The 13,030-nt window shown below is 36.0% G+C and overlaps 1 pseudogene; it reads right to left on the bottom strand.

Annotated features, from left to right (window-relative positions):
• Positions 1 to 432: 432 nt before the first annotated feature.
• On the bottom strand, positions 433 to 853 carry LOC147793270 (non-specific lipid-transfer protein 2 pseudogene; annotated as a pseudogene).
• Positions 854 to 13,030: the final 12,177 nt, after the last annotated feature.

The raw sequence follows: 13,030 nt of genomic DNA on the forward strand, positions 1-13,030 counted from the left end.
GACATGAATAACATGATATGATTGAAATGCAAAGCATTGAACTACCATGAAATACAACCCCGACATACGCATAGAAGCTATGATGAATGATATGATAAACGTTATGAGAAATAATATGAAAAATGATATGATATGAAGAAAAACACTAGTGGGGTTGTATTAAACCCTACTGAAAATGAAAAAAAAAAATTGGGATTTCATGCATTATTGTGTGATCATGCATTGGAGGCTACCTCTATTCCTTCACGATAGTACTGACGCGTACGCTGCGAGGCAGGGGAACAATCATTATATTTTTCATAATGTTGCTGCGACGATTGCTATTCCTAACGGGTGTCCGGCATCAACAACTACTAGAGAATGCTCGCCCGACAAGAAAGGGTCCCAAAATGTGTGCGAACCGAATAGAGATTGAAACAATTAAAAGGAAAATTAGAGACAAATATGCAAGCATGCCACTTTTTTATTTATAGCTTCATTTTGTGATAGAGATTAAGTTTGCATATACCAACGTCCGTTTCATATGAGAGCATAGGGTTCTAGCACCTAGGGACGGCGATATGGCAGATGGAAGCAACCATTCTGGCGCGAGGAGATTGTACATAAGGTTTGAACCTTGGATCTTTTAGATACCCACAAAAGCATGGTTGCTGCTGCTTCAACTTCCGGCAGCAAGCAACTGTAGGCCGCGCCCCCGCTGACGTGATTGCACTGAGACATGGACTCAGCTCCGTGGGGTTGCAACTCACCGCCTCCCCAACGTGAGCTCCGGTGAGAATCACCACCACCACGAGAAGGCAAAGGCCTGAGCTATGAAGGTTCTTCATTCTTTGGGTATGTGTGTGTATTTGGCAAAGGCTTCAACCTTGATTTATAGGCTCATGAAGTGAAATGTATGCACGTAATTGCCACCCCTTTCATTAACTTCGCACTCCTCACACCTTCTTGTTTGTTAAGACTGCAGCCAAATTGATGACATCAAGTATAAAAGACAAATTTCTTTTTGGATAAAAGACAACGGAACAAGGTTAAAAGGGAAGGATTGGAATAGTGTAACTGCAAATTTTACTAAGCAACATGGTGTTGTGCCCTCAAAGCAGAACAAATGTACTCACAACAGTAATATGTCGCTCAAGAAATACAATGTGACACAAAACTTATGATGTTTTCAACCGCAGAAAGAATGACATTATATAGCCTCTTGTTGAACCTAAAAATATCAGCGAAACTTATCCTAGAGAATAGGACTAATCAGTCCTAGAGAACAGGACCTTACCACAATTTACAACAATCTCCACCTTGTCATAATATCTCCAGGTTGATAAATGATTTGGTTGCTACCCCGTCAATACACTACCCCTTTCTTCCAACGTTGATGAAATCCAAACAATGCCAGAACTTTTCACGAGCGATCACCTTTGTCAACATATCAGCAGGGTTATCAACAGTTCCAATTTTTAATAAACGAATATCCCCTTCGCTAATAATTTCTCCAATAAAGTGAAAACGGACATCAATATGTTGAGTACGAGCATGATGGACTTGATTTTTTTGACAAACAAATAGCGCTCTGGCTATCACAAAACACATCTATATGTTCCTGCAAAATACCCAAGTCATTGATCAAACCATGCATCCAAATAACTTCTATAAAAGCTTCCGTTACTGTCATATACTCTGCTTCAGTGGTAGACAATGAAACAGTAAACTGCAATGTTGAACGCCAACAAACAAGTCCACCAGCCATAGTAAATAAATAACCCATAGCAGATCGTCGCTTATCCAAATCACCAGCATAATCAGAATTCACATAACCAACTACAAGATTGTCAAGATTAAACATTTCTTGTTTTTGAAACTTAATACCAACATCAATAATACCAAGAATGTACCTAAGAATCCATTTGACAGCCTGCCAATGCTCTTTACCATGATTATGCATATAACGACTCACCATGCTTACTGCGTGTGAAAGATCAGGTCGAGTACACACCATAACATACATCAAAGCACCAACAGCATTTGTATAAAGAATATTCTCCATATACCTTTTGTCATCGTGAGAACTTGGACACATGGAAGCACTAAGCTTGAAATGAGGAGCAAGTGGAGTACCAATGGGTTTGGTTGAATTATTCAAACTAAATCTTGTCAATACTTTGCGTAGATATTGAGTCTGAGTCAACCAGACTGTACCTTTTTTCCGATCTCGCTCTATCTCCATTCAAAGTATTTTCTTTGCATTGCCTAAGTCTTTCATTTCAAATGTTTTAGTAAGCTGATCTTTGAGCTTATCAACCTCCACCTGTCTCTTTGAAGCAATTAACATATCATCAACATATAAGAGCAAATAGATAAACGATCCATCATCCAAACACCGATAATACACACAATGATCAAATTGGCTATGAGTATTCATATGCTCTACCATGAAATGATCAAACCTTTTATACCATTGGCGAGGAGATTGCTTCAGCCCATACAAAAAAATTTTCAATCTGCATACTAAATGTTGCTGTCCAACTACTCGAAAACCAACCGATTGCGCCATATATATTTCTTCTTCCAAATCTCCATGCAAAAAAGCAGTTTTTACGTGGAGTTGTACAAGCTCAAGATTAAATTAAGCAACCAAAGCCAACAAAATTCGAATGGAAGAATGTTTTACCACAGGTGAGAAAATTTCATTGTAATCAATAACTTTTTTTTGTGCATAGCCTTTAGTCACAAGTCGAGCCTTATAACGTATACCAGAAGAATCTTTTTTTTTTTTTTTTTTGCAAAAACCCATTTACAACCAATTTTCTTCTTACCTTTTGAAAGTTGTACCAGATCCCAAGTTTGATTTATCTCCAATGATGCTATCTCCTGATTCACAGCCTCTTGTCAGTGTAAGCTATCTGGGCTCTGAATAGCATCTTTGTAACTGTTAGAAACTTCACCAATCAAAGAGAAAGCATATGCTATCATATCATCAAACCTTGCAGGTTTTCGAATTACCCTTCGTGGTCTATTCTTGGCATAGACTCAGGTTTCTCCACTCTTTCATTTACAAGGTTTTGCTCCTACTGTTCTAAGACATTAGAGTTATTATCTACCTGATCAATAGGTTCTTTAGTAGGAGCAACCATATCAGGAGAGAACACCACCTTCTCCACCTGCTTCAATGCCTCGTCATTATTTTCAATTTTCTGCAAAAACATTCCAGACTCATCGAATGTCACATCTCGACTATTAACAATCTTACTTGTTTCTGGACACCATAACCTATAGCCCTTCACACCTTTGCTAAAGCCCATAAACTTGGTTTTTTTTGCTCTAGGATCCAACTTTGAGTCTGTCACATGATAATAAGCAGGACACCCAAACACATGCAATTTATCATAATCACTAACAGGAGTACTTGACCATACCTCAAGCGGAGTTCTCCCACCATTTCCAGAAATAGGTAAACGATTCACCAAGTGAACTGCATAACTGAGAGCCTCAGCCCAAAATGCCTTACTCAATCTTGCTTGAGACAATATGCATCGAGCCTTCTCTATTAATGTTTGGTTCATTCTCTCAGCAACTCCATTTTGTTGTGGCTTACCGGGAACAGTGAAGTGTCGAACGATCCCTTCATCTCGGCATACTTTAAGGAATGGATCATAAGTATATTCTCCCCCGTTGTCTGATCTCAGCTTTTTGATTTTCCTGTCCGTTTGATTCTCTACCATTTTCTTCCACTCTAGGAAGATTTGGAGAACCTCGTTTTTGTGCTTCATGGGATACACCCAAACTCTCCTCGAGTAGTCATCAATAAAGGTGACAAACCACCTCTTTCCTCCCAATGAGACATTCTTCGTGGGACCCATACACCAGTGTGAACATAATCCAAAATGCCCTTTGTTTGGTGTATAGTTGTACCAAACTTCACATCTTTTTGTTTACCAAATATACAATGTTCACAGAAATCAATTTTACCAGTTGTGGCACCCTTAAGGACTCCTTGGTTCACCAATGTCTGAAGCGCCTTCTCACCAACATGCCCGAGTTGCATGTGCCATAATTTCGATATGTCTTGTTCTTTTGAACTTGCCACAGCAGCATGCCCAATTATTGTGGTTCCGTTGAGGTAGTATATGCTACCTCTTCTAGTTCCTTTAATTGCCACTAAAGCTCCACGAGCTACTTTCAAATTCTCTCCTTCTAAAATGATGCGATAACCACTCGCATCCAAAATGCCAAGGGAAATCAAATTTTTCTTCAAGTCAGGGACATACCTCACATCATTGAGTTTTCGTATAACCCCATCAAACATCTTGATTTGTACTGAGCCTATTCCCATCATCTTGCAAGTACTATCATTGCCCATATAGACAACTCCACCATTGAACTTTTTGAGTCCAAAAAAATCTCTCTGTTGGGACACATATGATAGGAGCACCTAGAATCAAGAATCCATTCACTGGTTTAATTGACGGATAGGGAGATTGTCAAGGCATCATTTGTATCAGTGTCGTCATCTCTAACCACATTGGACTTCGACCCCTTCTCTTCTAAGATCGGACAATCTTTCTTCCAATGGCCTTTTTGTCGACAATGTGCACACTTATTTTTATCAAGTTTTCTCCAATTATCAATCTACCTCTCGACTTTAATCGGGACTCTCCACATTCGTTCCTTTTCCAAGTAGAAGTCCTTCCATGAGCAGTGAGAACATTTGAGCTAGAGCCTTGATATGTCTGCTTTTCCTTCTTTCGCATCTCATTATTTATTAAGGCATTTGAAACATCTTCAAAATCAATATTAGTGATTCCATGTAGTAGGGTCGTTACTAAAAACTCGTAGGATTCCGGCAAAGAATTTAACAACAACGCCGCCTTGTCCTCGTCATCAATCTTAACATCAAGATTGAGCAAATCAGTGATGATTTTGTTAAAATCATCCAAATGCTCAGCCATTGAGATACCTTCCTTGTAGTCAAAAGGGAAGAGTTTCTTCTTCAAATAGAGTTGATTTTCCACACTCTTTTTCATATACTTCGCCTCAAGCTTGTCCCATAATTCTTTCGCTATGGTAACCTTCATAAATGGATATTTCTGATCCTTGCCAAGACAGGATCGAATAATTCCACAGGCTTGCTGATTTAATTTCGTCCATTCTGCTTCTGTCATGTCTTCAAGCAACTCCTCTTGGAGAGAAACATCAAGGTCTTGCATGACCAGCAAATCGCTAACTTCGCCTCGCCAAACTCCAAAATTATTGGTTCCATCAAATTTCTCTACTTCGAGATTGGAACTCCACAATCTCGATCCACTCCGTGATGATTCTGCCATTTGCAATAATTAATCTGGATGTAATAAAAACATAATTCTTGAAAATTAATTTTCAAGAGAATAAACACGATTGTGAGCACGTCTAGTGGTCGATGAGGCCAAAACTTTCACAATATCCCAAGTACCACAATAAGGCTCTGATACCACTTGTTGTGCGCCGAAAGCGGAACAAATGTACTCACAACACCAATATGTCACTCAAGAATACAATGTGACACACAAAACTTGATGTTTTCAACAGCAAAAAGAATGACATTATATAGCCTTTCGTTGAACCTAAAAATATGAGCGAAATTAACCAAACCTAAAAATATCAGCGAAACTTATCCAAAATAGAACTAATCGGTCCTAAAGAATAGGACCTTATGACAATTTAAACACATGAGTGGTTAATAGGTGATTTGTATCATTCAAAGATGGGCAACCTATTTAAAATATTAGAGAGCTATAAAAATCTTCTAGATATTATTAGAATGATTAAGGTTCTGTATAGATTAGAGAAATCTTTTGGATTTATCCAAAATTCTGAATTTATTGAGTTGGTGAGTCGAACAAGAATAAGAACACTTAAACAATGATATGACAACAAAGTCGAGATTGATGAAGCATGCATGAATTTTTTCATTTATTTTTCAATTTTAAATTTATTTTATGCATAAAATAGTTCACCACCATGTTTGTTAAATCCACCACACCTAAATGGTGGTGAGAGTTCTTTTATTTATAATCATTTACAAAATACAGAAATATTGTAAATTGCAAATAATATGGAAATAGCGATAAAAGGAAAGAATAATAAATGAATACAATATATTTGCCTTTAATAAAAGGGCAAATATGGTAACCCGTAATGTAATATTTGCCTTATAATGAACGGTCAACTATCCTTAACAATCACATAGTCAATAAGATTGATAATGTAACTGCTCAAGCTCACGACAAACAACAGATATTTTACTTTTTTAGATTTCTCTCAAGGTTTTAAAACGCGTCTACTAGAGAGAGGTTTTCACAGCCTTATAAAAAATGTTTCGTTCTCCTCTCCAATCGATGTGAGATCTCACAATCTACCCCTTTAGGGCCGAGTGTCCTCGTTGCCACTCGTTCCCTTCTGCTATCGATGTGAGATCTCACAATCCACTCTTTTTTAGGACTCATTATCCTCGCTGGCACACTGTCTAGTGTCCACCCTTGGAAGCTCAACGTCGTTGATGTGAGATCTCATAGATAATATTAAAAAACTATCCAACTTTTTGAAACTACTAAAAATATTAAGTTTCTAAGCAAAAAAATACACACCAACCATTTAAGATGCATTTCTTTTCCTCTATTCCCTTTATTTAGGTTGACTATAGCATCATAGAAAGCAAAATCTCTGGTAGTATCATTAATTTTTCCTTCTTTTAAGGTTTAATTAACATTGAGTTAGAGACTTAAACCTCAAATTTTATTGAAATTTTAAGTTTTGTTGAACTAGTTAATAAAAACAAATCATCAAGCCTTCCAACTCCCCACCCACGTGCTGAAATTGAAGTTAAATTGAAAGTGAAGTATATAACAAATTGTATTGAATGTTGCCTTTAGTCATTTAGTCATTTTACCCTCAAGACAGGACTCACGTGGGGTAAAAAGTGTCTTGAGGGTAAAAAGTTGTCTTTTAACTCATTTAGAAGTTCTTTTTAACCAATCTCTCAGTCCTATTGAAATTAATGTGACCTAGTCTTAAGTACCAATAATAGGTATTATGATAAATCTTTTGTTGTTTATTTTGTGTTTCAGCTGTTTTAAACATCTCGATATTTAAAATAGCTTTTGTTTCGCTCGGTTTTAACATATATAAGTTGTTTTCTAGTTTTGCATAACCAATATGAATACCTCTTTTGAAAATGAACACTTCATTGATTTCAAAATATACTTTATACCATTGTTCTAATAAACTAGAGATAGATATTAGATTTCTTTTTCTTCCCGGAACAAAAAGTACATTATCTAATATAATGAATCTATCTCCAAAAAAATAACTTTAAATTTCCTATTAATCCTGCTGAGACAACTTCTCCTGTTCCAACCCTGAGTGTTATCTCGCCTTCCGCGAGCATTCTCCAGGAACTAGTTTCTTGAAAAAAAAAAATGATTAGTGGCCCCTAAATCCAGTATCCAAGTTGAGTGATCATACTCAACTAAACATATTTCTACCACTAGTAAATCATATTTAACTTGTTGTGCCTTTTCGGCTTTCTTCTCTACAAGGTATTTTGGGTAATGACTTTTCCCTTGCCCATTTTCATTGCAATGGAAACATTTTCCATTATCTGCATTTTGAACCTTGCGTTTGCGGTTAGTACGAATCTTATCTTTCCCCTTGCCCTTTTTGTCATATGCATCCCAAACTGTTCGATTTGCATTTGAATTGGGGTTTAGAGGACATTTCTCAATTAAAACAAACATCAAATCATCATTTATAAGTATTGTATTTAGGTTTGATTTCCTTGTTGTGTAATTGTCACCGTTTAATTTCTCAGAAGCAAGTAATTTTACTATTGAGCTTGACATGCTAAGATTTAAAACAAATTCTATTAGTGAATTGACCTAATCCTTTTTAATCCAATCAGGTTTAGCAATGTAATAATGTACCCAAAAATTATTAATTTGCAACGATACTTGAGTGAGTTAGAGCAAATGCTATCGAGGGGCAGTCAATCACTCCTTCACTAAACCAAGACATTCTTGACTTACACACTAATCCCAGAATAACTCTTATTCCTATAGTGTTTTATTTATCGCCACTTTGGTCAAGAATATACTAACTCTAAGTAATTCTTCGTAAGTGTGACCCACCATTTTTAGACCTCAGAGATCGGCCCCAACAATGCAATCGAATGAATAAGCCAAAGTTGGGAATGGATCTAAGAAATCCTATCTATTTCTGGAGTTCGTGTTGTTACGACCCTCCGAATGGGTAGTTGCTCTAGGGCAACATGCAGGTGGAACATGGGAATCTCACGGTGCAACCTTGGTGGAGACCATAGAACGTCTTCTCCCAAGGCGACACAAGACGGAGCATGAATCTCACGGTGTGAATTTTTCAGAGAGCTTAAAAAGAAAACGATGTATCTCATATACCTTTTTCCTCCCACTAAGTATTTTAGACGGTTGGGTATACTCATTACTTATGTATATTCCGGCTAATTAAATATAACCCAAGTCTAGGTGTTTTTTTTTGTTTAAAAAAAAAAAATCCTTACATCATTCACTCATAAAACTAGGCTAACTAAGCTCAAGTATTGGCCCGATCTTCAGGTAGCAAGTGTTCCATAAATCGTCAACTTAAGTACCTCCAACCTTGGACAAGATCATGCTAGGTGAGCTTTCTTGTAACCGCAGTTTTACAAGATATCGACCTATTTTAACTATTAAAATTGACCGCGCTTGGTCGTTAACCCTAAGTGAGCATGCATTTATCTTTGTTATAGATTTTAACGTCTATCTCGTTTTATGACATTGAAAATAACCTATAACATGCATCTAACATGCTTTATATAACTATTATATAATCATCCATTCCATGCAATAATATAACAATTATACCTATCCCTCGTGGAACCCTATAACATGCATACTATACATTATAACATTATAACATACTTATATTGCATGAAACATACTTAGCCTATGGTGGGATTTTAAATCTATATGGCATACTTTATGCATATACATTTTCTATTTAATTAAAACATACATTTACAATGCATAATTTATTAAATACACTAAAGTGGATTGGTTTTGGGATTTTAAAGCAAGCAATTAACTAAATTATTATATTAATAATTAAAATAACTTGAACCGCTCCCGAGGATCATGAATCGGTCGATCCAACCCTTAAAAATGTTGAACCGGACCCCAACCAGCAGAAAAACACCCAAACCGCCTCTTCCATCTTCTTCTTTGGTTCAACTTGCTTTTGTTTCCATTATCGATCAATTTCAACATAAAATGGACTCTAATGACTTCATAAAAATTACAAACATTTCTTCCCTCATTAAAGCCCATATAGGCCAATTACAATAATTGTATCAAATGGAAGCATAAAAAAAAAAATGTCAAAACCATAAACTTCCACTTTAGCAACCACAAAATTTCATTCATGAAATGGTACCCACCATGCTCAAATTAATGTAAATAAAGTGCCTAAAACTTGCTCTCATACCAATTGATGGTGTTAATATAACATGTGCGGAAGCAATTTGGATCTTAGACACCTAAGTACATCAATTATAGTAAATTAGCTAGCATGTTCAAAAGCATTAAAACTCAATGAGTTTGAATACTAATCTTTTGTAGTTTAAATTCCTTTTTTCTCATGAACCGGTTTCGAACCACCACTAGTGTCTTCCCTACTATTCTCCGGCCTTAGAACGGGATTGTGAAATACGGTAAGTGACTAAACTTGGAAGGGATTTAATATATGTGAAAAGAGAATTTATGAGGAACTTTCTCAAGCTTTTTTCAAGATGACTTTTCATGTACCTTGATCCCTCTAGTTATTTATAGGGTGATATTTGCATCTTCATGCAAATTTGAGATTATAAAATTTTTACACTCAAAATTCTACTCAAATTTGTGGGGTTTATCTAGCAAACCCAAGCTTGGTTAAACCAAATTTTGACACTCAAAATTTCACTCAAATTTGTGAGTGAGATTATTGACAAACATGCAAGTTTGTTAAACCATATATTCACACTCAATATTCCACTCACTCAAACATAGAACTTAATGTCAACATTTTGACTTTCTCTATTTTAATTCAACCATTAATTTCAAATCAAAATAATATTAAATGATTAATTAAATAATTTAATAAATATTTAACATTAAATCAAATGTAATTCCAATCAATTTCGGCATATATTGATTATGAATCCTATTCATAATTAAAATATTTAATCTTATTTAAATATCTCTAATTCTCACATTTTGTTTAAATCGTAATTAAATCAAAATACGGTTAAATATATCGGATATATTTAGCGCATATTCCTTAATTTGAGCTCGAATACTTCAAACTCACTCGTCACACTGTTCTAAGGTTTAGTCAGATATGAGCTAGCAAGGGGACCTAATAGACCTACAGATCATGGGCTCCAACGATCCGAGATTAACCGGCTAAATTCATTAACCTTTTAACCAACCTTCATTAACTACTAGAACAATCCACTATAGCTTAGTAGTTGCACTCCCCTCACTATAGATATATTTCTGTTCATTTGATATAACCATGATTAGTAAGTCGATCATTCACAGGTTGTTCATAACTAGAGCTGGATCAATTTACTATTTTTAGCCCTAAAGTTACCTCTTGTTCCTTAAGTCCCACTCATCCTCTAATGAACAATTAGTTTGTGGTCCAACCACCAAACCAAATCCCTCTCGAGCTAATGAGAGGGTGGGGCCCCCTTGTTCAAGACCTGGGGTCAGTACTCAAGGGAACAACCTCTTTACTATCCCTAAAAGCGGGTAGGAATGAGTTCTATCTTGCACCCTATGTCCCCAGCTATTCACCCAGTCTTACCCTTAAAATGGGAGGCTTATTCACCCAGTCTTACCCTTAAAATGGGAGGCTTATTGAGTCGGCAAACTCAGGCCACTCTCACCCACGCAAATGTAAAGATAATTCTAAATAAATAGGTGTTCATAGTTAGCTCAGGACTAAGGTTGAGCTACCTAGGTCATCGAGTGAAAAAATTAGTCTCAACAGTAAACGGCCTGTTCATAGTTAGCTCAGGACTAAGGTTGAGTTACCTAGGTCATCGAGTGAAAAAATCAGTCTCAATAGTAAACAGGAGTATAAATTAGGTAGTGTTATGTTCAATTTTTCTAATGATTTATGATGTATAAAAAAGAGAAAAAGAAAATTGAAGCACAGAGAGAAAATATGAAGTGATTCACTCTTATTTATAGTTTTGCTTTTTTAGTAGACTGAGGTGAGGAATACAACTTCATTCTGTAGAGAAGGCTTAGGGAAGGAGAGATTGTAGGTCTAGCAGGTGGGGATGGGAATGCCACAGGAAGAACCTATCTTTTTAGCATTGGGAGACTCTAAATAAGGCTTCAATATTGGGCTTTTCAGGTATTCACAAAGGCATCCCTCTTGCTTCTTCACTTTATCACAGCATTCCGCTGTCGGCGGCTCTGAGGATTTGAGTGCAGGAAGACATGCTCTCATCTCCGTCGGATCGCAATTCACCGCCTCTGCCACTCCAGCTCCAGTGAGCAGCACCACCATCGCCATCACTGCCACCAGAAGGCAAAGCCTTTTCTTCATTGTTGCTGAAAACAAAGATGAATATATTGGTTGTATTTGTGATGAAGTTTCAAGTAGTATTTATAGCGCTTGTAAAGTGGAAGCTGTGCACACAATACTTGCTTCTGGTCAGTTAGGAGTGCAGCCAAATTAACAACATCAATTACCATATATATAAAGGAAACGGAAGGCAACAAAATGCCTAAAGTAAACATTTTTTTGGTGGTGTACCCGAAGGTAAGGGTCGCAAACCACCAAATGTGATAAGAACGGATTGTTGAAAATATGACAAAAGTCATACGTTATCTAATCGAGAAACATAACAAGCATATTAGGAATGACAGTCTCTCTATTCATGTGACACCATAAATAAAGTTAAGAGAATAGACACTCTATTATAGTATTGTATTTGTGAGAATTGATGTGACACCATAAATGAAGTTAAGAGGATAGACACTCTATTATAGTAATAGTAATAGTATTGTGAGAATTGATTGTTATGGAGTCTTTAAATAGGAATGATGAATATTTTTATCTCCGGATTCCCTCCCTTGGGTGATTGCAGAAATCTTAAAATCTCATTCAAGAGACTGGTTTCATGGCTCATTCATTAATTGTAATAGGAAACGATAACTGGCGGTAATTTGAAGCAATATTGAAGAACGGGAGTGAACGTACTCGAATTTGGGAGAACACCGGCTAAGGCCAACCAAAAAAATGGGCCTACCATCGTATGGTTATAATTGTGTGTTGTATGATGGCACGTGTCATATGTATATGTAAACTGTTATGAAATGAGATGTATATGCTATGAGATGTGATTGTTATGTTGTATTTGATGAAGTGACATGTTTATGATATGATATGTTGAAGACATGCTCAGGATATGTTGTTTGATTGTTATCATATATGATATGTTATGTGTACGATGTTGATTATTATTTTTGAAAGCATGAAGACATTATGATATGATATATGTGCGACATGAATAACATGATATGATTGAAATGAAAAACAATGAACTAGCATGAAATACAACTCCAACATACGCATGGAAGCTATGATAAATGATATGATAAACGTTATGAGAAAGGATATGAAAAATGATATGATATGAAGAAGACACTAGTTTTAAGTTAGAATAGGTAGATGCATATTTAAATTCCTAGTCTTAAGTTAGAAAAGATAGTCATGCATTTCTTCCTTTTTAAATTATTTTGTAATTGTTTTTTTTTTTTTTTTTTTTTTTGAATTTCAGTAATTCGTTTGAAACATGTAAGACCATGGCGGTGTTTTCTAGAGATGAATTTTTTTAATGTTTTCGACATTTATGCTAGAAATGATATTTCTTTAAGATTTATAATCCGCATATTAGCTGAGCATGAGACGTTAGTAGCGACTCTGAGTA

Source organism: Cucurbita pepo, chromosome 3, assembly GCF_057944985.1.
Source record: "Cucurbita pepo subsp. pepo isolate OVF chromosome 3, ASM5794498v1, whole genome shotgun sequence".
Taxonomy (NCBI): Eukaryota; Viridiplantae; Streptophyta; class Magnoliopsida; order Cucurbitales; family Cucurbitaceae; genus Cucurbita; species Cucurbita pepo.